The sequence below is a fragment of the Diceros bicornis genome, chromosome 26, assembly GCF_020826845.1.
Source record: "Diceros bicornis minor isolate mBicDic1 chromosome 26, mDicBic1.mat.cur, whole genome shotgun sequence".
NCBI classification, from domain to species: Eukaryota; Metazoa; Chordata; class Mammalia; order Perissodactyla; family Rhinocerotidae; genus Diceros; species Diceros bicornis.
Window position 1 is genome coordinate 6,978,185 of NC_080765.1, and position 26,923 is coordinate 7,005,107.

Genomic DNA, 26,923 nt, shown 5'->3' on the forward strand with positions numbered 1-26,923 from the left:
GCTCAGCGGAGCGCGGAACGGCGTGGGGGTGGAGCAATCCGGGGTTGGCCGGATCTGAATTCGAATTCCAGCTCTGCCATTACCAGCAGGGTGACCTTGGGTAAGTTACTTTTCTTTCCTGGGTGTTAGTTTTCTCATCTGTGAAACGGGAATAATAATATTAACTCCTCCTGTTGGGTAGCTGAACAGGAGAAATGCCTGGAAAAGATATCTCGATCGACCATGCACAGAGATAGCGCTACACAAACCGGGGCTGGAAGAAGCCCGAGTCCCTCTGATTCCTCAGGACCCTGCCAGTTCACTCCCCGCCCCCAAGATCCTCGCTCCCAGGCTCTCCCCATCCCTTGTCCCCTGCATACGCTCTTATCTCCTTCAGGCCTCCCTCCCATTCATTTTCCCTCCTGTAATAAAGTTGTCTGCCCCTCCCACCACCCGGGCTGGTTTTAAACTCTTTAAATTTTAAAGAGAGGGGCACTCCATGGAGGCAGGATTGGCTTCTGGCTGTGGGCATCGGGTTGGGGGGCTGGTTCTGGTGGCAAGAGCAGCCACACTTGGAGCTGGATAAGGCACCAGCCCCCCTTGCTCTGAGTCTATGCTCGCCAAGGAAATGCATTTATAACTCATAAGATTTTAAAAAGTCAGAACCATGGCTGGCACCTCCCCACTAGCTGGTACATATTCAAAGACAACAGGAAGGGATGAGAGAGCATGGACCACTAATTTATCAAGTCATCTATTGTGAGAGGCACATGACAGGCCTTGTGCTATTCAGATTCTATCCGTCATAAAGTTCAGAACCCAATTTGTAAGCACTCAGGCAACAGAGAGCCTTGATTGGCTTAGCTGGAGCAGGGCAGAGGCACAGCTGGTGAGGACTGGAGCCATGCCAGGAAGACCCCTGGAGAGCTCCTCTCTGCCCTGATCACAGCTTTGATCTCCTCCACCCCATAGGCTTTCATTCTCCAGGTGGCAGGGGACATAGTCAACTTCCAGACTCATATCCTCACATTCCCTCACACTAGGGAAAAAGAATGTTTTTCTCACCCTATTCCTACTCCTACTTGGCTCAGAATTTCCCAGGGAAGCATTCTAATTGGCTCAGCTTGACTCATATGCTTATTCTACTTGGCGAAAGAGGATGAGTCAGCTGTGCCCCACAGCAGTTGGGCAGGTAGGGTCATCTAAGAAGCCAGCAGTTTGGACCACATGTCTGGAGCAGGGTAGGGAGAACTTTCTTAAAGGAAGGGGGATAGTGTTCTCAGAAGAAGGGAGAAATTATGGCAGACCATGACAGCATTTTCATAGGTGCTCATACAATAGTTTTAAATGTCATTACATAGCAAATCCAAATGACAGGCATTATTATCCCCACATTGCAGATGAAGAAACAGTCTCAGGTAAAGAACCTGCCCAAACGATCATGGATGGTTGCTAAAAACATCAGGCTGTAGAGGAATAGATTCTCCACATGGTGCTGGAGTTTATCATCCTTGCAAACCACTTACTAATTGCAAAAAAAAAACCTGTCTTCACACAGGAAAGATCTGGCAGTCACTACCTTAAACAGGTGAACAAACAGCACTACTTAGAGTGGAATGATCTGACATCCTCTGCCTCCTGAGGTGACACAGTGTGAAGGAGACATCACCTGTGAGGTATTCTTGCCAAAAATGTTTAATCAAGTGTCTAAACCTCATTCCACTTTAGAGGAAATACAGGGAGTTGAGAAGGAAGTTAAATATCACCACAAGAAAACGGAAATAAATTCTGTGGAAAATTCTAATGGATAGCTGTTCTTGACTCGCTCAAAAGTCAAGGCCAGTCCTCGACAAGAGGGAAGTCAAGATGGCGGCGTAGGCAGACTCTGAACTCAACTCCTCCCGCGGACACAGCCAATTTACAACTACTTGTGGAAAAATTACCCCTGAGACAGAACTGAAAACTGGATAAGAGGAACTCCTGCAACAACGGACAATCCTAACTGAGGTAGAAGAGGCAGAAACTCCCTTCTGGAGAGAAAAACGCCGCCTTCACAAGCCGCCAGCGTCACGGCCGCCCGGGAGCAGCTCACAGGTACACAGCCCTCCCTGGAGGAGCCGGGCCCTGAGCCGGGGAGCGCCCCGCACTGTGGGCATTTTGTGGACCCAGCACAATTGAGGCAAGTGGCATAATATCTGACTTTGCCTGCTACTAAAACATTGGGGAGTACCCCCAGAAAAGCCAGTTCACAAAGAAATTAAAACTGGCTTTTAAAGGGCCTACGTGCAAACTCACCCGTTTGAGAAAGCAACCTAAAATCACCAGAAAGAAAGGTGCACAGTGCTTTGGTGAAAAGAGACTCACCTAATAGGTCCTGAGTACATCTTGGTGAGAGGTGAGACCTCTCCAGGGACTGGGACATTGGCGGTGGCCATTGTTGTGGCCTGGTGTAGGCGTGCTAACACATACGCCATTGGAGTTCTCCCTGAGGCCTGCTAGCCCAGGGTCTACCCCACACTCTAGAGGACCGATTTAATCCAGCTCACCCAGGGCAGGCAGCCCACCCTAGAGACTGGCCCCACCCAACAACAAGCCCTCAGGCAACTTGTGGGCCTGCCTAGATTGGTGACTGGGTTCCCTGCAGCCTGGCAACTGAGCCGACCTCAGTGGGGCAGGGCGTGCACAAGGAGCCAGTGGAGAGTGTGGGGCGGTGGTGGAGTGTGTGGGGCTCCCGCCGTGGAGAGACTGGGTCCGCTTCGGGAGGTCGGGGCGCGCACACAGGGCAGGACTGTGTTGACTGTGTGTGTGGACCTGTGGGCGGCAGGGCTTGTCAGCTGCAGAAGACTTGTGTTTCTCAAAGACCCACATAGGGGGTTTGCCCCACCTTCCAAAGCCTGAAACAATTGGGTGCTCCTATGCCTGAGGCCAGCCTCACCCAGCTGCAATCCTCAGAGAGCTGACAAGAGACATAAAGCCTGGAGGCTTATAGCAATTGTAAGCCCCTGAGCCTAACAACCTACCACGCTGGGGGCCTACTCACTTAAAAGAAATACTACAACACAAATGTGGTATTAGAACTTGCAGCCAACTGTGCTGGGGCTCCCCACACCTGATAAAGAGACTGAAGGGCCCACAGCAACTACAAGCAGCTGAGCATTACAACAGCTGGCCAGGAGTATAACTCGACCTCCCTGGGCGCCTACAGGGAGAGCAAACAGGCCACAACAGAAGGACACATGTAGCCCATACAGGGGTCACCCCTGGAACATTGAGAACTGAGGGATGCACACTGCAGGCCTCCTAAGCCATCACTTACATAAGGTCACCTATCCAAGATCAGGAGACGTAGTTGACCTACCTAATACGTAGACACAAGCACAGGGAAAGAGGCAAAATGAGGAGGCAAAAGAATACATTCCAAGTAAGGGAACAGGACAAAACCCCAGAAAAGGAACTAAGTGAAACAGAAATGAGTAACCCACCTGACAGAGAGTTCAAACAAAGAGTGTTAAGGATGCTCACTGATCTGGGGAGAAGAATAGATGAACTCAGGGAGAATGTCAACAAAGAAACGGAAGATATAAAAAAGAACCAATCAGAAATGAAGAATACAATACTGGAAATGAAAAATTCACTAGAAGGACTCAAAAGCAGAGTAGAGGATACAGAAGAATGGATCTGTGAGCTGGACAAAAGACTAGAAGAAATTACCCAAGCTGAACAGGTAAAAGAGAAAAGAATTAAAAAGAATGAGGACAGTCTAAGGGACCTCTGGGACAACATCAAGTGCACTAACATCCGTGTTATAGGTGTCCCGGAAGGAGAAGAGCGAGACAAAGGGGCAGAGAATCTATTTCAAGAAATAATAGATGAAAACTTTCCTAACCTAAGGAAGGAAACAGACATCCAGGTACAGGAAGCACAGAGAGCCCCAAACAAGATAAACCCAAAGAGGCCCACACCAAGACACATCATAATCAAAATGTCCACAATTAAAGATAAAGAGAGAATCCTAAAAGCCGCAAGAGAAAGTCAAGTTACATACAAAGGAAACCCCATAAGGCTATCAGCTGAATTCTCAGCAGGAACCTTACAGGCTAGAAGAGAGTGGCATGATATTTTTAAAGTGCTAAAAGGAAAAACTTACAGCCAAGAATACTCTACCCAGCAAGGTTATCATTCAAAATGGAAGGAGAGATCAAAAATTTCCCAGACAAGCAAAAATTAAAGGAGTTTGTTACCAAGAAACCAGTGCTACAAGAAATGTTAAAGGGACTGATTTAAGGGGAAAAGAGAAGACCACAAATAGGAAAAATTATCTATTTCCATGATAAGAACGTAATGGATACAAATGCACAAAAAGAGAGGTTAGATATGATATCAAAACATAAAAGGAGGGAGGAGGGGAGTTAAAGAGTACAGCTTTCAGACAGAGGTCAAACTAAAGAGACCATCAATTCTGTATAGAAGGAGAAAGGAACAGAGAAGGACTACTAAAACACTGAGAAAACAAAGTGAAAAATGGCAGTAAGTACATACTTATCAATAGCTACTTTAAACGTCAATGGACTAAATGCTTCAATTAAAAGGCATAGGGTGGCTGATTGGATAAAACAACAAGACCCATATATATGCTGCATACAAGAGACACACTTCAGACCTAAAGACACTCACAAACTGAAAGTGAAGGGATGGAAAAAGATACTCCATGCAAATGGCAATGAAAACAAAGCCGGGGTAGCAGTACTCATATCAGACAAAATAGACTTTAAAACAAAAACTGTAAAAAGAGACAAAGAAGGGCATTACGTAATGATCAAGGGAACAATCCAAAAAGAGGAGGATATAACACTTGTAAATATCTACGCGCCCAATGTAGGTGCACCTAAATATATAAAGCAATTATTAACAGACATAAAAACAGAAATAGACAGTAACACAATAATAGTAGGGGACTTGAACACTGCACTTACACCAATGGATAGATCATCCAAACAGAAGAGCAATAAGGAAACATCGGCCTGAAATGACACACTAGAACAGATGGACCTAGTAGATATATACAGAGCATTCCATCCAAAAACCGAAGAATACATGTTCTTTTCAAATGCACATGGAACATTCTCCAGGATTGATCACATATTAGGCCACAAAACAAGTCTCCATAAATTTAAGAAGATTGAAATAATACCAAGCATCTCTTCTGACCATAACTGTATGAAACTAGAAATCAACTATAGGAAGAAAATCAGAAAAGCCACAAATACGTGGAGATTAAACAAAATGCTACTGAACAATGACTGGGTCAATGAAGAAACCAAAGAAGAAATCAAAAAATACCTGGAGACAAATGAAAATGAAAAAACAACATGCCAGAATTTATGGGATACAGCAAAAGCGGTTCTAAGAGGGAAGTTTATAGCAATACAGGCCTATCTCAACAAACAAGAAAAATCTCAAATAAACAATCTAACAATGCACCTAAAGGAACTGGAAAAAGAAGAACAAACGAAGCCCAAAATCAGTAGAAGAAGGGAAATAATAAAAATCAGAGCAGAAATAAATGAAATAGAGACCAAAAAAACAATAGAAAAAATTAATAAAACCAAGAGCTGGTTCTTTGAAAAGATCAGCAAAATTGACAAACCTTTAGCTAGATTCACCAAGAAAAAAAGAGAGAAGGCACAAATAAGTAAAATCAGAAATGAAAGAGCAGAAATTACAACAGACACCTCAGAAATACAAAAGATTATAAGAGAATACTATGAAAAGATATATGCCAACCAATTCGACAATCTGGAAGAAATGGATAAATTCTTAGAATCATACAACCTTCCAAAACTGGATCAAGAAGAAGTAGAGAATTTGAATAGACCAATCACTGGTAAGGAGATCAAAACAGTAATCAAAAACCTCCCCAAAAATAAAAGTCCAGGACCAGACGGCTTCCCTGGTGAATTCTACCAAACATTCAAAGAAGACTTAATACCTATCCTTCTCAAACTCTTCCAAAAAATTGAGGAGGCGAGGAAGCTCCCTAACTCATTCTATGAAGCTGACATTACCCTGACACCAAAACCAGACAAGGACAACACAAAAAAGGAAAATTACAGGGCAATATCACTGATGAACATCGATGCAAAAATCCTCAACAAAATACTAGCAAATCGCATACAACAATACGTTAAAAGGATTATACACCATGATCAAGTGGGATTTATTCCAGGGATGCAGGGATGGTTTAACATTCGCAAATCAATCAACGTGATACACCACATTAATAAAATGAAGAACAAAAATCACATGATCATCTCAATAGATGCAGAGAAAGCATTTGACAAGATACAGCATCCATTTATGATAAAAACTCTGAATAAAATGGGTATAGAAGGAAAGTACCTCAACATAATAAAGACCATATATGAGAAATCCACAGCTAATATCATCCTCAATGGTGAAAAACTGAAAGCTATCCCTCTAAGAACAGGAACCAGACAAGGATGCCCACTGTCACCACTCCTATTTAACATAGTACTGGAAGTCCTAGCCACAGCAATCAGGCAAGAGAAAGAAATAAAAGGGATCCAAATTGGAAAGGAAGAAGTGAAACTGTCACTATTTGCAGATGACATGATTTTATATATAGAAAACCCTAAAGAATCCACCAGAAAACTTTTAGAATTAATAAACGAATATGGTAAAGTTGCAGGATACAAAATCAACATACAAAAATCCGTTGCATTTCTGTACACTAAAAATGAAGTAGCAGAAAGAGAAATTAAGAATACCATCCCATTTATGATTGCAACAAAAAGAATAAAATATCTAGGAATAAATTTAACCAAAGAGGTGAAAGAGTTGTACACGGAAAACTATAAAACATTGCTGAAGGAAATTGAAGAAGACACAAAGAAATGGAAAGATATTCTGTGCTCTTGGATTGGAAGAATTAACATAGTTAAGATGTCCATACTTCCTAAAGCAATCTATAGATTCAATGCAATCCCTATCAAAGTTCCAACAACATTTTTCACAGAAATAGAACAAAGAATCCTAAAATTTATATGGAACAACAAACGACCCCGAATAGCTAAAGGAATCCTGAGAAAAAAGAACAAAGCTGGAGGTATCACACTCCCTGATTTCAAAATATACTACAAAGCTATAGTAACCAAAACAGCATGGTACTGGCACAAAAACAGACACACAGATCAATGGAAGAGAATCAAAAGCCCAGAAATAAACCCACACATCTATGGACAGCTAATCTTTGAAAAAGGAGCCAAGAACATACAATGGAGAAAAGAAAGTCTCTTCAACAAATGGTGTTGGGAAAACTGGATAGCCACATGCAAAAAAATGAAAGTAGACCCTTACCTTACACCATACACAAAAATTAACTCCAAATGGATTAAAGACTTGAATGTAAGACCTGAAACTATGAAACTTCTAAAAGAAAACATAGGCGGTACGCTCTTCGATATTGGTCTTAGCAACATATTTTCAAGCACCATGTCTGACCGGGCAAGTGAAACAATAGAAAAAATAAACAAATGGGACTACATCAAACTAAAAAGCTTCTGCACAGCAAAGGAAACCATCAACAAAACGAAAAGACAGCCTAACAATTGGGAGAAGACATTTGCTAACCATACATCTGATAAGGGCTTAACCTCAAAATATATAAAGAACTCATGCATCTCAACAACAAAAAAACTAACAACCCAATTAAAAAATGGGCAAAAGACCTGAACAGACATTTCTCCAAAGAAGATATACAGATGGCCAACAGACACATGAAAAGATGTTCAAAATCCTTAACTATCAGGGAAATGCAAATCAAAACTACAATGAGATATCACCTCACGCCTGTCAGAATGGCTATAATTAACAAGACAGGAAACAACATATGTTGGAGAGGATGTGGAGAGAAGGGAACTCTCATACACTGCTGGTGGGAGTGCAAACTGGTACAGCCACTACGGAAAACAGTATGGAGATTCCTCAAAAAATCAAGGATAGAACTACCATATGATCCAGCTATTCCACTGCTGGGTATTTATCCAAAGAACTTGAAAACACAAGTGCATAAAGATACACGCACCCCTATGTTCATTGGAGTGTTATTCACAATAGCCAAGACTTGGAAGCAACCTAAGTGCCCATCAAGGGACGAATGGATAAAGAAGATGTGGTATATATACACAATGGAATACTACTCAGCCATAAGAAACGATGAAATCCAGCCATTTGTGACAACATGGATGGACATTGAGGGTATTATGCAAAGTGAAATAAGTCAGAGGGAGAAGGTCAAATACGGTATGATTTCCTTCATTAAGTAGTAGATAATAACAACAATAAACAAACACATAGGGACAGAGATTGGATTGGTGGTTACCAGAGGGGAAGGGGGGAGAGAGGAGGGTGAAAGGGATAATTCAGCACATGTGTGTGGTGATGGGTTGTAATTAGTATTTGGGTGGTGAACGTGATGTAATCTATGCAGAAATAGAAGTATAATGATGTACACCTGAAATTTATATAATGTTATAAACCAATGTTACTGCAATAAACAAAAAATTAAAAAATAAAAAAAATAAAAAAAAAGTCAAGGCCATAAAAAAAAAGGTGGAGAAACTGTTCTAGATTAGAAGAAACTAAAGAGACATAAAGTCAAATGCAATGTGACCCTTGATTTTTTTCTGATGTGAAATAGAGCAGCTATAAAACACATTCTTGGGACAAGTGGGAAAATTTTGAATATGGACAGCATTTTAGATGGTATTATCGAATTAAATTCTTTTTCTTAGGTGTGTTAATCGTATTGCACTGTGTAGGAGAATAACCTTACTCTTAGGAGAAGCATGCCATGGTACTCAAGGGTGAAGGTTATATATGAGCTTACTTTCAAATGATTCAGAAAATATGTAGGTAGATAGAAAGCAAATATGAACAAATGTTAATAATTATTCATCTAAGTGGAGGACATATAGAGTGTTCATTATACTATTCTTTCAACCTTTCTATATATTGAAATCTTTCAGATAAAAAGTTGGAAACAATAAAAAGAGAACTTGTCTAAGAACACACACACAGCTGGAACTTAAACTCAGGCCTATCATTCAGCCACCCACTATCTGAGTGCTTTCTCTGATGACAGATAGGATGCTAGGGGCACACAGGCCCTGCCCTCCTGGAGCTTGCACTCTAGCTCAGAAGACAGGCAACTGAATAAACCATTTTTTAAAGAATGTGTTCAGTGCAGGAAGGAAGTGTAGCCTGCTATGGGAATCGCAGAGGGAGAACAATGCAGTCCAAGGGAAGACCTGCCAAGGAGGCGCCATTCAGACAGAATCTTATTCCTGAAAGGGAATCACATCGTGCAGAGGTCTTCACCTGCTTTACAGCAACAAACACTGTACATCAAGTGCACAAACAGGCACACGTGCACACACATGGAATGTCAGTCTCACTCACCTTTGTTATGTGCAATGCACACAAATGTCTTCTATTCTATTCTAGTCCTTCCTACTTTTCTCTTTTACCCTTAGTGCTGGTTGCAACTCACTACAATAAATTTTATGACCCACGAGTGGTTTTTGACCTACATTTGAAAGTACTGCATTCTAGGACCCAATGAAATTCAAAATGACTGGGAGAAGAGTGGCCACAAGAGGGCTGGGGAAATCAGTGGGCAGAGCTGGGATGTGAGGGTCTTGTAGGATTTCATCCTGAGGGCTGTGAGGGCCTTTGGTGGGATTAAAACAGTCACATTTGAGTGCCAGTGCCAAAACTCACCTCCCTCCTCCTATCTCCCCCTTTGCCCAAAGACTCCTTTACCTCTTCAACCAGAGCCCAGAAAGTGCCTCTCACCTGGTGGGGCTGAAGGCTGTGTACAGGTATGGCTAGGGACTGCCAGGCCAGCCCCTCCTAGGACTGGAAATTTTAGAATGTGTGCATAAGTTTAGGTTATAGCCTCCTCTGGAAGCATTTTCGTATTTTTCCAGGTCTAGAGTAGAGGGACAGGCAAGAAAAGAGAGAACTGCCTGCTGGAAAAGGGGGTGGAGTGCCCCTGAGCTGGGGCTGGAGTCTAGAGTTCTGACTTCCTTCAGGCTCTGTGTGTCCTTGGTCCAGAGCTCCAAAGGGAAAACCCAAGTGGCCCAAACTATACTTTTACTGCATAACAGAACTAGGAAATGAACAGGCCCCTGCTCCCACCAGTGTCAGCTACTGCCCTCAGGGAATCCACTCAATAGCTGGCTCCACCCCCAATGCAAGGGCTCCCTCCCACCACTCCTGCCATCTAGTCAAGGACATCCTCTCTCTCCTTTCACACAGGCCCTTGATGCTCTCCATACTCCCAGCCCAGCCCTCTTGCTAGCCTTCAATGACTAAGCCACCAGATCGTATGTGGTCTCTTTGTGTCCTTCTCTCAGCACCTGTGAAGAGTTGATATCCTCTATTGTATAGATTCTCAACCTTGGTTGCACATTAGAATTACCTGGGAATTTACAAAATCCCAATATCTAGGCCATACCCCACAGCAAATACATAGAATCTCAGAGACTGGCATGGCGGCATCAGTGCTTCGAAAGTTCCCCAGGTGATTCCAATGTGCAACCTAATTGGGAATTCCTGCTTCACTGTGTCTTGTTGCAGCCAGGAACCATGAGGGGGACAGGGGGATGGGGTCACTATGGGTTCGGGTGACCAACCATCCTGGTATGCACAGGACTAAGCATTTTCTGGGATGTGAGACTTTCCATGCTAAGACTGAGAAAGTCCTGGCAAACTGGGGTGAGCTGGTCACCCTCGTGTTCACCTGACTAAGTTCTAAGAGCTCAGTGAACTAATCTGTCCACTAGTAATACTTGTGCCCGAAGAACCAGAGCCCCACTTTAGTGCTTTGGGTACTGCTAGACAAACTCTTTCTCCCCTTTCTTGGCCTCTGCCCTTGGGGCCTGGCATGTGGCCCTGCACACTTACCTTGTCCTGGGCTGCCCTTCCCTGCAATGCTTCTCTGCCGGTAAGAACCCTGCCCAGCCTTCACACCCAGCTTGTCAAGCCCTGTCTCATCCCTGAAGCTTCTCAGACCCTACAGAAGGAAAGGGCCCTTTCTGTGGTATAAGGAGGGGGGAGGGGCTTGAGGAGGGTCACATGCCAAATGGAGTAAGTGGGCACAGTAGCTCAGAGCTCAGACATCACCTCACAGAGTGTAAGTCCATACTCAGGACATCCAGAGAGCAACGTGACTCTTATTAATGTCAGTAATCAGCTATAGGGATGGTGGAGGAAGGAAGGTGGAGGAGTGCAGAGAGGAGAGTTGAGACAAACAAGACAACTTTGGTTTCCAGTAAACAGACTCATCCCACAGCCATCCACTGAACACCTACCGTGTGTACAGCACCAGACCAGGCACAGAGGCCACAGGAGAGAGGCAACTTTCAGTTTCAAGAGCCCATGATGTAAGTATAATTTTCACTGATTTTTTTAGATAATCACAAATCCAGACTAACTGGAGGAAAAATAATCTGTTTTTTTCAGATGAAAAATAAGCATTTACAGGGCCAGCCCCATGGCATAGTGGTTAAGTCTAGCACGCTCCGCCTCAGTGGCCCAGGTTCACAGGTTCAGATCCCAGGTGCAGACCTACACCACTCATCAAGCCATGCTATGACAGCGACCCACACACAAATGAGAGGAAGATTGGCACAGATGTTAGCTCAGAGCAAATCTTCCTCACCAAAAAAAGAATTAAAAAAGCATTTACAACAAAGTAGGTACTTCTCTCAGATACCTAGAATAAATCTAACAACATACTACCTAGTAGAGGTACTTTTGGAACTTCTTTTAGTGATTAAAATATTCATGGTAAATGGGTGCTCAAAAGTTTTCTTTTTTTTAATCTTATCAATCAATTAGGTATCACACTATTCAACTGCTTTGCAAAATTTTTCCTCGACAATCACATGGTAGTGAAGCTCTGCCTCAAGTTATGATGGAGTTTTTGTTATAGTGGAGTTTGAACAGTAGCTTTTTCTGATAGGAAATCTTGAAAATTATTATTGAGGTTCTTTTTTAAAAAATAGCCAGAAGTTAACAACTTCTTTCTACCTAAACTTGAAATAAATGTGTATTTGTCATAAGGATAGTAAGCATGTGTGTCACTAGGATTCAGTCTGAGAAGCAGGGCTGGGAGGAGATACACACACACACACACACACACACCCCTGGCCCAGCAAGGGCAAAGGAGGATCCAGGGGAAAATAGAGCAGTTGCAGGCCCAGCTGCTGCTTCAGGCCAGTGAGGTGAGTCAGATCAGCAACAACGCGTGTGAGCTACAAAGCAGCTGCTTGTATTCTGCCTCCAAATCTCCCAAGAATCTCCTTGTAGCCCACTGGAACTGAAACATACCAGGAAGGGAATTCTGGCAAATACAGTTCAGTCTACCCAGTCGACACATAAAGCCATGATTTGTCATGCTGAGAAATTATTTGGCTTACAAAATCTGCCCATTTATTAAGTGCATTTATGTCATATAAAACAAAAAAAAAAGATTCAGTAGTCTGCAGGACACTGAGGAGCGAAATATTGGCCCAAGAAGACCCAAGAGACACTTCCATCTACAGTTACAACAAACAGGACAGATGGCAGAAGGAAAGCTATTGGGTTCAAAGGTCATCCTACTGCTTTCCTGATCTATGAGTCTGAATCCAGAATTCCCTGATTGTTTCTTCCCTAGAATGGACCTAACTCATTCCATTTTCAGAGAATGACTATGGAGATTTGAAAAGCAAAGCACAGAATCTCCCCTTTTTTTTTTTTTTTTGGTGAGGAAGATCATCCCTGAGTTAACATCCATGCCAATCCTCCTCTTTTTGCTGAGGAAGACCGGCTCTGAGCTAACATCTATTGCCAATCCTCCTCCTTTTTTTCCCTTTTTCTCCCCAAAGTCCCAGTAGATAGTTGCATGTGATAGCTGCACATCCTTCTAGTTGCTGTATGTGGGACGCCACCTCAGCATAGCCGGACAAGCAGTGCATCGGTGCACGCCCAAGATCCGAACCCAGGCCGTCAGTAGCGGAGCACACACACTTAACCACTAAGCCACAGGGCCGGCCCCCAGAATCTCCCTTTGATGTAGATCCTCAGTATCAAATGAAAGAAGTGCTAAAGGTGCCACTTTAGTCATCACCTCTGCAGTGCTGCATCATGCCCCTTTCGTGTAGACTCTCTGACACACAGCGAGGCCTTCCCCGTAGCTATCATTCCCCCAAAGTGAACCTGCTGATGTTGAATAAGGCAGGAACTCTGTCTAAAGGTGTTCATACACTGAACACAGCCATGAGATTTGTCCACCATGTGGACTTTCAGGTCTTAATAAGAGTTGAACTAGGAATGACGGCCGTCCACACTTACTATACCCAAAGGGTTTCTCCCCAGCTCAAGTTCTCTGGTGTTCAGGAAGAGCTGAGGTCTGACCAAAGGCTTTACCACCTTCATTTCATTCATGGCTTCTCCCTTATATGGATTCCCTGATGATTAATAAGGGATGAACTATACTTGAAGGTTTTCCCACATTCTTTACGTTCAGAGGGTTTGACTCCACTGTGAGTTTTCTGATGCTGAATAAGGTGGGAGTTCCGACTAAAGGCCTTCCCACATTCACTACATTCATAGGGTCTCTCTCCAGTGTGAATTCTATGATGTTTAATAAGGAATGAACTCCTACTAAAAGATTTCCCACACTCATTACAGTCATAAGGAGCCTCCCCTGTATGGACTCTCTGATGCTCAATAAGGTGCGAGTTACAACTGTAAGTTTTCCCACAGTCATTGCATTCATATGGTCTCTCTTTGGTGTGAACTCGCTGATGATCTGTTAGATTCTAGCTCTGGCTGAAGGCCTTCCCACATGCAGTACATTCACAGGGTTTTTCCTGAGTGTGGATTCTCTGATGTCGAATAAGACTTGAGCTCCCACCAAAAGCTTTTCCACATTCATTACACTTATAAGGCATCTCTCCTGTATGAATTATCTGATGCTGGATGAGGTGTGAGCTGCGCCGGAAGGTCTTCCTACACTCACTACATTCATAGGGTTTCTCTTCAGTATGTATTCTTTGATGCTGCATAAGGTTTGAACTATGTCCAAAGGCTTTTCCACATTCATGACACTCATAAGGTTTCTCTTGTGTGTGGATTTTTTCATGCTGAATAAGGTAAGAGTTCCGCTTGAATAATTTTCCACATATGTTACACATTGGAGATTTCTCTTCAATAAGAGTTTGTGGCTGTTGGATAAGGTTTGCGATATTACTGAAGTTTCGTCCATATTCATAGGCTCCCTCACATTTGTTTTGTTCACATTCATCTCCTTCATGTAGTCGTATCCCTACTTCAAGATTTTCTGCTTTATAATTAAATGATCCTCAGTCTAGGTCTCACCATCTGACGAAAAATATAAAAAAGGTAAATGTAACAAGAAAAACTCCTGGGGGAAAACAGGATGATCAAAGAATTCCAAAAGTATTTCATTCAAAAAAGTATGAAAAATGGCCTTGCCATATAAGGAAAAGATCAATACAAGTTGAGCAGATTTGGAGAAAGTGGTGGGAAAGCTAAAGTTAGGATTTATATATGAAGGAGCTAACCAGATATATTGGGATTAGCAGAAAAGGAAAGCAGAGTTTGAGGGAAGTGGGATTATCTCAGAATGCAGGAAGGGTGATGTTGGGTGCTATGTGTGGGAGGGGCAGAGACTGAACAGGATAAGTAAAAGAAGAGAACCTCACCCCAGAGGTTTTGTCTACACGGTACCCTGGCCACATGGATTGTCTCTGCTGTAACAGGGAAGACTCCTTCACATGATCAGACATCAATACCTTCCTCACTCCTGTGGAGAGTCTCTCTCCTACACACAGATGCTCACATGCTCACTCATGAACACAGACACACTCATACCTCACATGTACCTTTATAAACAGTGCAAATTGGGAGGTTCTGATAAAGAAGGGGAGAGAGAAGAAGAAAAGGAAAAGTTGTTTAAAAAGTGAAGCATGGGGTAGAGAGAAATATTTCCAAATCTATTTCAACTCTCAGAGAATACATAAAAACAAATTCTGTACCCCAGCTGCGTCTAAGGGAAACATGATAGAAAAACATCTGTTTACATTAACACATTTCTCCTCTCTAAGTTGTACTTACTAGTTATGGCTTACTGAAGCTAGAGGGGTTATTTTGCAGTGATGTTATAGAAAGTAGGCCCTCTGCTTAGAGGGAGCTTTCCGGAAGAAGGGGGTGCTGAGGAATACCCAATGCATCTTTTCCATCAGCAGTGAAAACCTGATATGTGCACAGCCCTGATTCTATTAGGAAATAGTCATTGCTTTTAAGGAATTTAATAATTATTTGTGATATCATCACAGAACCATATTTACGCTTGTTCTCCACCTCCAGATATGCCCTCATCTTCTGAATGTTCAATTTGGATATTGGGGGGTTTTTTTACAAATTTTTTTTCTTGTGATGAGAACTTTTAAGATCTACTCTCTTAGCAACTTTCAAATATACAACATAGTATTGTTAACTATATTTTCCATGCTATACGTTACAGCCCCAGCCTTATTTATTTTATAACTGGAAATTTGTACCTTTTGACCAACTTCACCCATTTTACCCACCCTCCACCCCTCACCTCTGGCAACCACCAATCTGTTCTCTGTATCCATGAGTTCAGTTTTGGTTTTGTTTTTTTTTTAGATTCCACATATAAGTGAGATCACACAGTACCTCTCTTTGTGTGTTTATTTCACTTAGCTTAATGCCCTCAAGGTGCATCCATGTCGTTGCACATGGCAGGATTTCCTTCTCTTGTATGGCTGGATAATATTCCATTGCATATATATACCACACTTTCTTTATCCATTCATCCATCAATGGACACTTAGGTTATTTCCATTGTAAATAATGCTGCAATGAACACAGGGGTGCAGATATCTTTTCAAGATAGTGATTTCAGGGCCAGCCCCGTGGCTTAGCGGTTAAGTGCACGCGCTCGGATGCTGGCGGCCAGGGTTCGGATCCCAGGTGCGCACCGACGCACCACTTCTCAGGCCATGCTGAGGCCGTGTCCCGTGTACAGCAGCTAGAAGGATGTGCAACTATGACATACAACTATCTACTGGGGCTTTGGGGGAAAAATAAATTTAAAAAAATTAAAAATAAATGTTTAAAAAAGATAGTGATTTCATTTCCTTTGGATAAATACCCAGAAGCAGGATTGCTGGATCATATGGTACTTCTATTTTTAATTTTTTGAGGAATCTCCATACTGTCTTCCAATTGGCTACACCAGTTTACATTCCCATCAACAGTGCACAAGCATTCCCTTTTCTCCACATCTTTGCCAAAACTTGTTATTTCTTATCTTTTTGATGATAGCCATTCTAACAGGTATGAGTGGATTACTGGTTTAATGTTTTTACATCCCCTTGCACATATGTTTACCTCACGTGTCAGACAAATTCCAAGTTCCTGGAAAGCAGGGACTAGGTCTAACAAGTTAGGTACGTAAAGACTGATAAAGACATCAATCAGGTCTAAATGCTAGCTGGGCAGGCCATTCTTTTTAGCAAGATACCATAATGAACTCAAGTCACCCACTGATGCCTAGAACAGCATAATCCAACAGAACTTTCTGTGGTTATGGAAATGGTCCGCATCTGCGCTATCCAACACAGTAGCCAATACCACATGTGGCTACTGAACACTTGAAATGTGGCTAGTGCAACTGAGGAGTTGAACTTCTAATTGTATTTAATTTTAATTAATTTCAATTTAGTTAGCCACTTGTGGCTAGTGCCTCCCCTATTGGACAGCACAACTCTAGAGCTTTCTAAATCTGCCAAATCTGTCCCACAGGGCTTGGAGCACTTAAACTTAGAAGCCCTTCAAAGCTGGATTGATTAAATAAGATGAAACACCAGAAAGAGAAGATGACAAATAGAGTCTCCATCAGCTCATCAACAAGTGAGAGAGCAGTAACCTGGGCATGCCTCCACAGGACTTGGATTTGGAATTCTTCATAAAGCAGTAGATTTGCCTTCTGTACTTGGCTTAGGCAAATATTAAAATGAAGGTTTCTTCTATATCTCCCTGGCCTGGCCCCTACCTGTCTTTCCAGCCTCCTTCTGATCTTCTCCCCTACAAAGCCTCTTCTGCTATCTGTTGAACCACTCTGTTCATTCCCTCCCACAATATGTGAAGGCTTAGATGTTCTAGAAGATGTGCCTTTTATCTGGCCCACTGCCAGAGATTTAACAGCCTGCCCGACAAATTCAAGAACGTAAATCCTACTGCTCTCAGGCCTGTTTAGTATCACCTTCTCCATGAAGCTGAAGGTGATCCTTCTATAGCTCTTGAAATACTTCTCATCTTTAAGAGTCCTATGACACTTCATTCATTCATTCACATTTATTCAGTACATTTTACTGAGCACCAACAACATGCCAGGTACAGTTCCAGGCTCTGAGATACATCAGTGAGCAAAACAGACAAAAACCTGCCCTCAAAGACCTTTCATTTTAGGAGGGGACAGGGATAATAAACTATGTTAATACATACTATTAGAAGCTGATAAAAGTGCTATAGAAGAAAAAAGCAAGGAACAAGGATTAGAGTGCCCAGGGGAGGGAGTGGGCAGAAGGGTTGCAATTTTAAATACTATGGTCAAAGAAGGATGAAGAAAATGGTATTTAAGCAAAGACTTGAAGGAGATAAGGGTATCTGGGAAAGAGCATTACACACAGAAGAACTAGCAAGTGCCAAGGCCTTGGGTGTTCAAGGAGGCAAGTATTACTGGAGCAGAATGAGCAAGGGGAAGAGCAGTAAGACGTGAGGTCAGAGACATAAAAAGGGGATCAGAGAACGTAGGATTCTGTAGGCTATTACAAGAGGTCTGCTTGTACTGAGTGAGATGGGAAGCCACTGGAGGGTTTTGACCAGAAGATAAGATCTGACATTTTAACAGGATCATGCTGGCTGTTCTTGGTTACAGACTGTAGGAAGGCAACGGTAGAGGCAGGACAACCAGCCAGGAGGCTATTGCAATAATCCAGGTGAGAGATGATGGCGACTTGGACCAAGATGGTGGCAGAGGAGGTAGTAAGAAGTACTTGGATTCTGAAAAAAATGTTGATGGTTGCGTCTCCTGAAGGATACAGATATGAATATGAGAGAAACAAAGGTTTCTCTCCGGCTTGAGTAGCTGGAGGGATTGTGTTCCTATCTACTGAGATGGGGGATATTTGCAAACCAGCTACAGCATCTCCAATAATCTAAAAAGACATTTCCACATGGCTCTCATACCAGTCTCTTGAGATCAACATGTCCCAAACCTGCTCCTCCTTCTGTTGTATGAGTATTTGGTATAATATTCTTGCAACTTTCCTGTAGCTTTAACATTTTTCAAAATAAAAAGTAGGGGGGGTGGGGAACGACAACTATCAGTGAGTCCCTTCTCCGCCCCAACACATATGCACTCAGTAAACAAGTACTATTGCCTCTACTACAACATACGTTTGATATTGTCCCTGCCTTCCTGTTATCACTGTTAATGTCCTAAAGTCAGATCCTAATCACCTCTCACCTCACTAAACAAAGCAGATTCTCTTCCTTAATATAGAATGCTCAGCTGCTAGCCTCCTGTTAAGGAAAGCTAACATACCTCAGTATCTGCCAAACAAAATCTGAACTCTTTGGCCTGCGTTCACTGTCCACAATCTTACTCCACTCCCCCTTTACAGTCTCATCCTCTTTCACATCTTCTCCATGGTCCAGTTAATCTGAACTGTTTCCTGACCATTTATATCCCCAGGCATTTCCTTCTTCCTCTACCTCGAACAGCCTCCCTTCCAACTTCACCTATCAAAATCCTATTCACCCTTCAAGGTCCAGCTCAAAGGCTGAAACCTTTCCTTCCTGAAACCTAACCCTGCTCCAATCTCCAGCTGGAAAGGATCTGTTTCCTTTGAACCTCTAAGGCATACAGTTCCTGCCTCCCTCATGGCACTTAACCACATTGTCTTCGGGCCTCTCCTAAGAAATATTTTTAGTTGTGTGTGTGCGTTCTCTTCAATTTATATTGAAAGCATCTCTAGAGTAAACGATGTCTTCCATTTCTTTTTCTCCAACTCCAGTACTACGTAAACAACTCTGCATACATTAGGTGCTTTAAAATGCTCCTGATTATTTCCCAGCAATCCATTAAAAGCAAGTTCTACTCCATCAAGAGAAGAATCTATAAATCACTAAGGGTCCCAAATAAACCACTTATAAAAAGTCTTCAGGGCTGAGACTCAAACAGAATTCAGAGAGGTATATCTCCTCATGGGTCTGAGCCACTTACAGAAAAAATATCAAAAACTTGGATCCAAACTCTGGTAGATGGCAGGACCCCCTGGAATGCCTCAGCAGACAGGGGCCAGTCTGAGACACAGCTGGAGAAGCTCAAGAAGAGAGCAGCTGCCTTCTAAATAACAGGCAAATAAAATGTGTCCCTGTGGATGAAGGTTTAAAAAAAAGTTTCTTGACTGATCTGCTTCTAATTTAAACAGAGGAGGAAATCTATGCAGTTCTTCAAGTAGTTTAACCACAAAGCTGTGTGATTCCAAGTACATTTACTTCTAATAGCAGAAGAAATGAGCAATGCTTCCTGTACTGGGTCAAATAGTATCCCCAAAATTCATGTCCTCCTGGAAAATCAGAATGTGACCTTATTTGGAAATAGGATCTTTGCAGAGGAAATTAGTTAAAGTGAGATCATAAAGGATTAGGGTGGGCCCTACGTTCAATGACTGGTATCTTTAAGAGAAAAAAGAGAGGAAGATTCAGACACAGAAAGACACAGGGAAGAAGGCCATGTAATAATGGAGGCAGAGACTGGAGTGATGCATCTACAAGCCAAGGAGCACCAAGGGTTGCTGGGAGCCACCAGAAGCTAGGAATAGTCAAAGAAGGATTCTGCCCTAGAGCCTTCAGAGGAAGCTTGGCCCTCTTGGACTGTGAGAGAATACAGTTGTTTTAAGCCATGCAGTTGTGGTAATTTGTTACAGCAGCCCTAGGAAACTAATAGACTTCCTATTTGAGCTAACCAATCAACAAACATATGTACTACCTACTATGTGCAAGATACTGGTAGAGGTATTCAAATAGTGCTTCAAAGCACAATTAGGAATGATAACCCCTACCTCAGTGAATTGGGGATGGCATCCTCAAAGAATGACATTGAGCTGAGTCTTGAACTTTGATCAAGATCAACAAGGTAAAGAGTATTCCAGACAAAAATAATAGCATATGCTAAGGCTCAGAAACATAAAAGGGAATACTAAGTTTCAGGAATAGTGAAAAAAGATTCAGTGTGACTGAAATGTACGCTCTGCATAGGCAGGAAGCAGGAGACATGGCAGAAAAATAGAGTAGAGCCAGATAATGAAGAGATATATAAGCCACACTCAGGATTTTGGGCTTCATTCTACAGGCAGAGAAGAATATGACCAACTTTGTTTCCAGGGAAGTTCATCTGGCAGCAGTAGGGAGGACAGCCCAGAGTGGGGGAAATGACTCACTCTGGGGGATATGTCAGAATGGGGATATGTCAACAATCCAAGAAAAATGTAACGGGCCTAAACTGAGGAAGTGGCAGTGACAGGCAGTAGAATCAGGCCTTTCTGAAGAAAAACTGATAGGATTTGGTGGACTGAATATGGAGGAAAGGAGACTAGTAGAGGATGACTCCAGGTTTTCTAGCTTGGGAAAACCAGTTGCTAAAATTAACCAAGGTGTTCATTAGAAGGTAGGGAGGTGGGGGAAGGCAGAAAAGGATGAGCTCAGAAGTGCACCTATGAACACCTAGTATTCAGGAGTCAGCTGGAAACAAGAGAAGCGTACAGTAGTAACTAAAGGCATCGAAGGGGATAGGATCACCCACAGGAGTAAGAAGAGAAGAGGGCTGAGAACAGTCTTGGGGAAAATCAACGTTTAAGAAACAGGTGGAGAAACAGGAATGGGAAAGGCCATGAGAAGGCAAGAGGCAGACCAGGAGAAAATGGTGCTTCCAAAATCAAAGAACAAGAGTTGCAAGGAAGAGTGATCACATCAACAAAAAAATACTAGGGAGTCAAAAAAATTAGGGGTGAAAAAATGTGTCCAATGGATTCGTTAGTTAAGCCACTGGCAACTTGGATATAATCAGTTTTGATGGAGCAGAAGCAGTAACCTGCATTGAGAAGTGAATGGCGATTACAAAGACAATAGCAACTGGTGATGATTTTTTTTTAAAGAGGTATGACAGTGAAGAGAACAAAGACGATTGTACTCACTTCCCCTGATGATCCATCAGCCACCAAGTCCTGCAGGTTTTCATGTGAATGTCTCTTACATCTGCTAGTTTCCTTCCTCACAGCACCTAGTCTGTTTCAGAAGCTTCATGGAGGAAGCTGTCCTGCACTCAGTCTCCAAGCATGGGACGCTGGGATGTGTGGGTTTGGATAGGCAGGGAATGGAAGGGACAGCAATGCATGTGAGAAAAAGGACACATAGGCACAACAGTGGGTAGTGCAAAGTGTCTTTGGCATTACCTTGTGCAGACACACCAGTCTTGCTGGGTTTGTCCTGGGGAACACTGAGGTAAGACTTTAAAGTTGGGTTGAGGCCACACTGCAGAGGACCCTGAGTGCCAGGTATGGAATATGGACTGAATTGCAGTGGGCACTGTGAACTAATGAATAAATGAGTATTTTAGGAAAGTGAATATAGGCATCTGGCCTCTTAGAAAGACTAGCATCAGGGAGCCTATGGTAAGGATCTATCTCCTCTCATCTAAAACCTGATTCCTTTCTTACTCGAAATTCTTTCAAGGCCAAACTCATGACTTTCTAAGGCTTCCAGGGCGAATACGCAGTCCATAGGGATCTCCTCTTATGAACTGCTACATTGTTTATTGTCCTGTAGCCTCTCATAATTAAGTATTCCAACTCAACTCTAAGTTTGTGGGTGAGTAAGGGTTAGGTTTTCTTTCAACTTAATCTCAGCACCTCATAATAATAACTCAATAAATCTTGCTGAGTTAAAAATTTGCCTGAAAACATGATTAGAAGGCTAACTATATAAAAGAAAATCCCCCCAAACATAAGCCATCTCAATGTCCATGATGTGGATTATCTAAACCTTTGTCCCCAATTAAATAATCCAAAGTCCATTTTTTTTAATGGCCAAACATACACCAGATAATAGTGGGATGACAGACTGAAATAAAAATGTTGATATTTATAGTTTAACCTCATTTCCCATCAGCAGGTGGCTGGCTTGTCCATGGTACTCCACAGGCAAGCCACCCTCTTGGAGTTTATACTTGGGTGGAAAACGTACCTTCCCTAAAGATGAAGGAGAGTTTGGGTGGAGTAAGGGGAGGAGCCCACTCTTTTCCTGGTACTTAGGGTATATGGGACACACTTTGCTGGGTTCATTCATTCATTGATTCACACAACATTTACTGAGCTTCTCCACAGGGCAGCAAGTTAGCAGGTGCTGGAACAACAGATCCTCAAGACTGTGTGCTGTGATAGTGTGCTGTGATAGTGCTGCTGCAGGTTTGCTCTGCACAGTCAGAGAGGAAACATTAGCTGTAGGCTTTATTTACATGTAATAGAGCTTCAGGTGAAAAAAAAATAATCAGTAGTCTTGCACCAGGACAATGCTAAGCGTAACATTAATCGTGTCCATCTGTTCTGGGGCTGCAGTTGGAAGGACAAAGTTAGACAAAGATAACCCAGCTAGGTCAATACCTCACCCTTGTTCTTTCGAGGCTCCTGCTAGGGGGATGGACACAGGGACTCCGGGGACATCTGCTCAGGCAGCTTCTCCATGGGCTGGGTCCAATCCCCGGTGCTGCGCCAAAGCCAAGATCCTCTCTAAAAGTTGTTCAGAACACGGCCCAAGGGACAGGCAGATACTTGAGGAAAGGATGGGAGAAGCGGACAGATATAGGGAAACGGTAGGTGAAGCTTTCCCAAGAGAAGCTCCCAACCCAGGAGAAGGTCCGAGCTTCATTCTCCTTCCAGGCAGGCGGGGCCCCACCGCGGGGAGCGGCCAGGCAGGCAGCACCAGAGGGCGGCCTGTGGCCCGGCGCCCGGCCCGGTCACCCAGCAGGTTCCTGCGTCCCTACTCCACCCCCATGGGAGTGCCGTCAGCCCGAGTCGTCCGCTGCAGTCCGGGCTTCGCAACGCGGCGGCGCGGCCCCTCCACCCTCTCCCCACTCTACCCCCCGGGGCGGCCGAGCCTCGACACTCACTCATTCAGCCCGCTCGGCGCGCTCCGCAGGGTGGGCGGCCCCGGCCTCCATGGGGACGGCTGGAACCTCGGGTCCTCGGCGTGCACTTCCGGGTCCCTTTGGGCAGCTCGGAGGTCTAATTTTGATCGCGAGTTCTCCAGGGGCCGTTAAGGAGCTAGGTCCGGAGAGGCGTGGAGGTAGCGGGCCTCCTTCGTTGTTTGTCCTTCCCCAAGAAGGGATGGAGGGAAGATAGAACAGATTTCTCTGTTTGCCCTTCATAGCCTAAGTGGACCTGAGACCTAAATTGGTTGTTTCCTTCTTCCTCATCCCACTGCCCCATGAGCACCCCTTTTGCCTCCTCCGCTCGACTCCTGCCTTTTTTACCAACCATCCCCACCTCTCTTCTTCATGATCGCAGGCCAGGCTGACCCTGCTGAGCCAGAACTCGTTATCTATGCCCTCAGTCCAGCCAGTCCTCCTCTCCCTGTGTCCCTTCAACCTAGCCCCTCCCAGTTTTGCCTGGAGTATATAAACAAGCAGAAGGAACATATTGGTACCAATGGGCTGAAAGAGGAAGAAAAAGCCTTAGAGATGGGGTCAAGATCCAAACACCCTACTGCGCCTGGAGTACAGGCTTGCTAGAGGCATATTTGATTTGTTGACACAGGAAAAAAGGTTAAAGAAATGAGTTGTTCATGATAAGGGAAATTTGCTGCTCAACTCAGAAATAACAGCTACCAATTTTGGAGCACTTAAACTGACATTATCTCATTAATCCTCATAAGAATCCTATGAAGTTGGTACTTTTTACTATCTTACATGCCAGAAGCTGCATAGTTAGTAAACAACTACAGGCAGCATTGGAACCCTGGTCCGTTCAAACCAGCGCCTGGCATCTAATCTCACCCAGTAAAGATAATGGAGGAACACTGGGTGGAGATTTGTAATATAAGCAACTGCAGAAAAGAAAAAAGACAGACGCTTGTAATTGTGCCCAAGTTGCAAATTTAAAACATGAATGAAATACAAATATAAGGGGCTAGCCATTTTCTAAAAGTGAAGAGAGTGGATGGGATGCGTCAGCAAAATAAAAACTCCCAGTATGTATTTTCTTGATTCATACAGGGCACCATCTGTTTGAAATCATTCTTACCGTCTTGGATTAAACATTGGTTCCCTTCATGCACTTGTATTTTGAAGGGAGTGTAAGATGTGATGCCATATGATACAAATGTTAGAAAACAAGACAGATGTCACAGTTTGCTGACTCCAGTAGGGAATGCCTATCAGGAGGCAGTTCCTACCACAGCCCAGGATGCCTGATTTCTCTAGTTATATTTAAGTTCTCCAATCCCAGGGTATCCCTCCCTGGACAATGCTAGTCCTGCACTGCTAAATGCTTGCTCATTAATTCCCTCTTCTTTAGATTTTATGCTAAACACCTCTCTTCTATTTTTACTTTTGTTTTTTTTTTTTTTGAGGAAGATTGGCTGAGTTAACATCTGTTGCCAATCTTCCTGTTTTTCTTTTTTCTCCCCAAAGCCCCAGTACATAGTTGCATATCCTAGTTGTAGGTCCTTCTAGTTTCTCTATGTGGGACGCCACCTCAGCATGGCTTGATGAGTAATGAGTAGGTCTGCACTCAGGATCCAAACCAGTGAACTCCGGGCTGCCTAATTGGAACGCGCGAACTTACCTGGTAGGCCACCAGGCCAGCCCCCTTTACTGGTTTTTATATTAGTACTTATATTAATAACTTTCAGTCACTTACTATGACCAGTACCTTTTACATTATCTCATTTAATTTTCATGCTATTATTAACCATATTGTATAGACAAGAAAACTAGAGAGGCTAAGCAAAATTTCCACAGTCACACAGCACAGTAAACAGCAAAGTTGAAACATAGGTATGTCTAATTCCAAAGTCATTGCTTTGACAACTGCTCTGTTTTAGTCTTCTTTACTCAATGGATGGTTTGCCTTATTTGATTAGGTTAACTGTTCCATTGGCTAGTGCTGAATATCATAGTGCCTGGCAATTGTATTACTCAGTGAACGAATGAAAGAATAGATGAGGTTACAATTTTAGATGTGGGAATTCCATGGTGCATTGCTGACATGCCAGGGGCCTCCTTTGAACTTCATTCTTCAACTCCCTTAATTACCCACAAACTATTTCTTAGAGTGAGGCATTTCTCCATAGAGCTCATTTATTACCTTGAAAATGCCATACTCTCAGGGCTAGCCCTGTGGCACAAGCGGTTAAGTGCGACTGCTCTGCCTCAACGGCCCGGGGTTGGCAGGTTCAGATCTCTGGTGCACACTGACACACTGCTTGTCAAGCCATGCTGTGGTGGCGTCCCATATAAAGTGGAGGAAGATGGGCGTGGATGCTAGCTCAGGACCAATCTTCCTCAGCACACACACACAAAAAGAGGATTTGCATCGGAAGTTAGCTCAGGGCTAATCTTCTCACAAAAAAAAAAAAGAGGAAAATGCCATACTCTCTCATCTGTAGGCCTTCTAACATGCTCTCTTTTGCCCAAAATACACTCCCTGCTCCTCTTGCAGTATTCCCCATCTCTCCAGTCTACCTCTGTCCACTCTTTGGCTCAAGCCAAAAACCTAGGAATCAAACTTGATTTTCCCATTACCAGCTTTGCTCCACTACAATATAGCCAGAGGTAATAGTAAATCTTGGTAAGGATACATGTCCATCAGCAAGCTCTAGTTAGCAGAAAAAATTAAGAGTTCATTTTAGGCACTGAGAAATGGAAATGCAAATCTACTGATGGGAGTGGCGGTGTCTCGGCAGGAAGTAGAAATTTGGGAACTTTGACCTGTGGCCTGTAATTGTCAAAACTGTTTAAGCCTGTTTCAAGGAAGGTCCTCTGACTAGCTCCCAAAAGATACTGGGATAATTTTTCCTAGTATCCCAGAGAGCTCTGGGAGCACTTACAATCAGCTGCAAACTGATAATAGTGAATCACTGGGGCTATAACAGGGAATGAAGAGCTATCACAGAAAACTTCTCTGGGCTCTGGGATGTGTCTAATACCAACATCATGATGATGGAAAGCTTTGGAGTCAAACAGACCTGACTTTGAGCCATTAACTTGCTGTGTGACCCTAACAGGTTCTTTAATCTCTCAACACCTCAGTTCCTCTGTAAACCGGAGCTAGTTCCCTTGCAGAGTTGTTGAGGATTAAGTTTGAATATATACATACAGGTACACGTAGGTAGGTGGACAGATAATAGATAAAATTAGGTGTCCTGTAACTATTAGATTTCTTCTCTTCCCTCTCCAATCTTCAAGACTAAAAAGACCAAGAACACAAACTCATATTGGACCAATTAAATATCAGCAAGCTTAAGTTATTTGCCCTCAAGGATTATTTTGGTTTTTCATTTTTAAAAGTTTTATTTCATTTATGAAAAAGACACATTCTGCCTAGTTCTACTGAAACCTCAAACTATTGCCTCTTATTTTATGTGCCAACAGCATCCCAATCGAACAACCCTTTAAATCTTAAACATTCGGACTTTGCTGCAGAGGTCTGCGGAAGAGCAAGCTTTGTATCAGTATGAAGGAGAGTGATCCACTCGTTGT

General features: G+C 43.1%; 2 long non-coding RNA genes across 3 annotated transcripts; one reads left to right on the forward strand and one right to left on the reverse strand.

Annotated features, from left to right (window-relative positions):
- On the forward strand, positions 1-26,917 carry LOC131422213 (uncharacterized). Its single transcript, XR_009224049.1, has 3 exons — positions 1-100; positions 11,264-11,447; positions 26,816-26,917. It is a non-coding gene; the product is annotated as an uncharacterized LOC131422213 (long non-coding RNA).
- LOC131422212 (uncharacterized) lies at positions 13,047-24,042 on the reverse strand. 2 transcript variants are annotated; one of them, XR_009224048.1, is made up of 4 exons: positions 23,709-24,042; positions 23,333-23,534; positions 22,832-22,993; positions 13,047-14,433 (listed from the first exon to the last, which is right to left on the reverse strand). It is a non-coding gene; the product is annotated as an uncharacterized LOC131422212 (long non-coding RNA). The 2 variants fall into 2 exon arrangements; XR_009224047.1 differs by having other exon boundaries at positions 23,333-24,042.
- Positions 26,918-26,923: the final 6 nt, after the last annotated feature.